The following is a 4032-nucleotide window of genomic DNA, read 5'->3' as shown; positions in this document are numbered from 1 at the left end:
TGTTGCTTTCCTGAGTGTATGAGTGTGGTTTCTTATATGGGGAGAATCGGAAATAGTCTTCCTAACAGCCAGTCTTAGTTCTTTATACCCAAATTCCCAAACTAGATTAAACTGTGCTAGATAACCAGAATAGGTCTGAGCAAACCTGTGTGAAGTTAGTTTGTAGATTGGAAGACAGAAAAACATTGCAACTGCTGATTGCATAGCTGGGCAGCCCCCCCCCCCCAAGCAATAACATTATTGGAAGGAAATATTTTCCCTTTGTTTACCTCAAAATAGTGGCTTTTTACATTACTTCAAGATTCATATCTTTTCTAATATGACAAAATATCTAATATTTTTCTCTTGAGGAAGATGTTCTGCTAGTTAAAATGGATAAATTGCTCCATGGAGCTAGGGCTGACACTCATTTACATACCTTCTCTAAAACAGCTATTTCATTAGACTTCTAGTGAGTAGTGGGAGTAATTATTTGGAGTTAAGCAGCATCTTTACTTTGCCAGTATGCGCATAAGCTTATAAGCTCTAGCTGACTTTTCTTTGTAAAGGAGAGTGGCACACGCCTTTAATCCCCCTGAGTTCAAGGCCACCCTGAGACTACGGAGTGAATCCCAGGTCACCCTGGACTAAAGCGAGACCCTTCCTGGAAAACACAAAAAATCCTAGAGGAAAAAAAAAAAGAGTGTCACTCAGATAATTTATAATCATGCTTAGTGAACTGAGACAGTACCTGGAACTCACTATGTAGTCTCAGGCTGGCCTGAGACTCAAACTCACAGTGATCCTCCTACCTTACCTCCCAAGTGCTAGGATTAAAGGCATGTGCCACCATGCCTTGCATGCATCAAGACAGAATTCCATATAATCCAAAACTGACCTCCAACTATGTAATCAAGGCTGGTCTTGAACTCCTGATCCTTCTGCCTCCACCTCCTGAGTGCTGGGAATATATATATGCACCAGCACACCCAGACAGTATTATATCATTTACATTTTCTCATCTTAATTTGGCTGATGGAGAAACTGGCAGTCTGGTTTCATTTTCATATCTGTCTGATCTTACCAGGATGAGTAGTGTTGGACTAACACCTTTGGTGTCATTTTGGATATTAGTACCCTTCCCTCTTCACCTGCATGTATAATACACACTTCAGTGAGAGCCACTATTCTCTTGCTTTTGCTAAAACCTGTTTGGCTGGCCTACCCAAGCTTCCTTGGGGAAGTGACTACTTTCATCATGAATAACTAAAAAAAATTGATCAGTGTTTAATGTAAAATCAGTTTTAAGCTACAGTAATAAAACTGTAATATTGTCTGTTTTTTTTTTTGGTTTTTTTTTTTTTTTTTGGAGTGATGACACATCTACTCATCTTAAACACAGAGTTGCCAGTATCAAGTACATGGAGCAGAAATTAAGTAATGACCTCAAAACTCACTGCAGAAAGAATTACCTTCCCATAACACATGCATGTAGATTAGTTTGTCTTTTTATCTTTTTTTTTTTTTTTTTTTTTTTTTTTTGGGTTTTTCGAGGTAGGGTCTCACTCTGGTCCAGGCTGACCTGGAATTAACTCTGTCATCTCAGGGTGGCCTTGAACTCATGGCAATCCTCCTACCTCTGCCTCCCGAGTGCTGGGATTAAAGGCGTGCGCCACCACGCCCGGCCTTTTTATCTTTTTCCTTCTCTCAATTGTATTTAAAATCGTTATTTAGAAACTAATCTGGAGCTGGGCATGGGAGCACCAGTACCTCGGGAGGCAGAGGTAGGAGGATTGCTGTGAGTTTGAGGCTACCCTGAGAATCCATAGTGAATTCACCCTGGGCTAGAGCCAGAGCCTACCTCAAAAAAACCTAAAAAAATAAAAATTTTAAAAATATCGATTATTTCTATGCATTTCTGTGTTGCTTGGTGGCATAAACACTAAAATCCCTGACTCTACATCTGAATTTAGCAGCCCTGTTTGCTTAAAGAAGCCAGGGTTGAATACAGATGTCCTAACTTTGTGCTGAAATATCTATGTATAAAGAAAAAACTTTCCCTGTCTTGTACAATGTGTAGATTCTTCATCTGTAATCTAGATGGAATTCTTTGCCCCATCTCCACTTTCTTTTTTATTTAAACAACTTCTTGCATCTTTGGTTTTCCATTAAAATACTGATTTGCCTCTCCCCACCCCCGCCTCCCATAGTGCCTTGCTCTAGCCCAGGCTGACCTGGAATTCACTACGTAGTCTCAGGCTGTCATCGAACTGCCTGCCAGCAATCCTCCTACCGCTGCCTCTCTAGTGCTGGGACTAAAGGCTTGTGCTACCATGCCAGGCCTGATTTGACTTTTATAGATACAGTATCGTAATCCAAGAAGTTAATGGATAGTGTGTTGGGTGAGAGTTTAACTTTTTAACCAAATTAAGAGTTTTAGCTGCATGTATGGAATTTATGAGGTTCTTTCGAGATACTGTTAAGTATAAGTTTTAACTTGTAACATAGTAGAGATATACATTGTTAAAATGGGCTTGTCCAACTGTGTGTGCACTTGCTACTTTGTGGTTCATTTAGCCGGCAATACACCCTTGGATGCCTGTGCCATTGAAGGCGGGACTACGGGTTGACAAAGTTAGCAAATTGCGTGCTGTCACGTTCTTCAGACTCGGGGAGGATGAAATGTTACTGATCCTAGAACTACAGTGTAGGAGCCGGGAGAGGTCCATGGGCCATGTAACTTCATGCTTGGTCTTTGTCCGTTCTATGGCCTCAACACCAGAGATCCCACCCCACTTTTTCAAGCCAGAGAGAAGCAGCCATCCTGGTGACTTGCAAACATGTGCAGTGCAAAGGCAACAGCAGACCTATAAAACTGAGCCCTTCCTGAGCTCTCCACCGGGAAGGGCCAAGGTGGCCTCGGTTGTCATGTCATGTGAAGTGCGTGTGAAGCACGAGGTCCTCACACCTCCTAGGACAGGAGGCATCCGGAGGCGACCCGCAGCGTCCCTACCCCTTCCCGCCGCCGCTAGCCTGTGAGAGCGCGCGCTGCGAGCACGTGGAGCCTCGGCGCCCGCGCACCCCTCCCGCCACACGTAGTCCAGGCCCCGCCGGGCCCGCGCAGGGATCCAGCACAGCCACCTGACTGAGCGTCGGGCGTGCTGCGGCCCGCTGCTGCTGCTGCTGCCTCCGCCCGGCGCTGCGGCCAGGGGAAGGCGCCCGCCTAGCGCACGGCCCGAGAGCGCACTGCGGCCATTATCCGCGGCGCCTCCTAGTGGGTCAATGGCAAAGCCGCCTCGTTCTCGCGAGAGCTCCCTCTCAGTGGGGATTATATAATTTCCCCAGGCGGGCTGGGGTGCTGGGGGCACCCACCCTCGGGGCAGGTGGGTGCCTGTCCAGGTAACAGGAGTGGTCCCTGGGGGGCAGGACGGGAGGGGTCCTGCCCCTCTCCCCCTCCTCTGCTGGACAATGAGTCCTCTTATGCTAATGAAGCTCTTACGTCACTTCCGCTCTTTCTCGGCCGCCATTTTGGCTAGGGCAGGTTCGGGGACTCGCTCCGAGGCGCTTGTATTGTCTGCTGAGGGGAGACGCGGGATCGGCCCCCTCCCCCGCCCGTTGCCGCCGCCGCCTCCGCCGGCCCGGTCTCCCCTCCGCCGCCCGCCGGGACCCATGAGCTGAGCTCCCGCCCCCCGGCCGCCGCCATCTTGTGCCCCCTCCCCCTCCCGCGGGCAGCGCTCTGGGGGATTTTGGCGTCTCCTCAGACACAGCTCCCTCTCCCGGTCCCCGCCGCCGAGGAGCGACCGCCGCGCGGCCGCCACCCGCCCGGTGAAGCCGCGGCTCCCACACCCTCGCCTCCCTCCGCCCCTCCTTTGTCTGCACCGCTCGACGCCGCCGCCGCCCGCCCGCCCGCGCGGGCACTGGAGGGAGCCGCTCGCGCCGCCGCCCGCCCGCCGCTCTGCTGCGCCCGCCGCGCCGCCCCCCCTCCCCCGGCCGCAGCCGGAGCCGGAGCGCGACGAGGCCCCGGGCGCGCCCTCACCGTGCCGCCGCCATCCG

This window comes from Jaculus jaculus, chromosome 8 (genome assembly GCF_020740685.1).
Source record: "Jaculus jaculus isolate mJacJac1 chromosome 8, mJacJac1.mat.Y.cur, whole genome shotgun sequence".
Classification (NCBI taxonomy): domain Eukaryota; kingdom Metazoa; phylum Chordata; class Mammalia; order Rodentia; family Dipodidae; genus Jaculus; species Jaculus jaculus.
The sequence above is the reverse complement of the archived record's forward strand: the minus strand, read 5'-3'. Positions refer to the sequence as shown.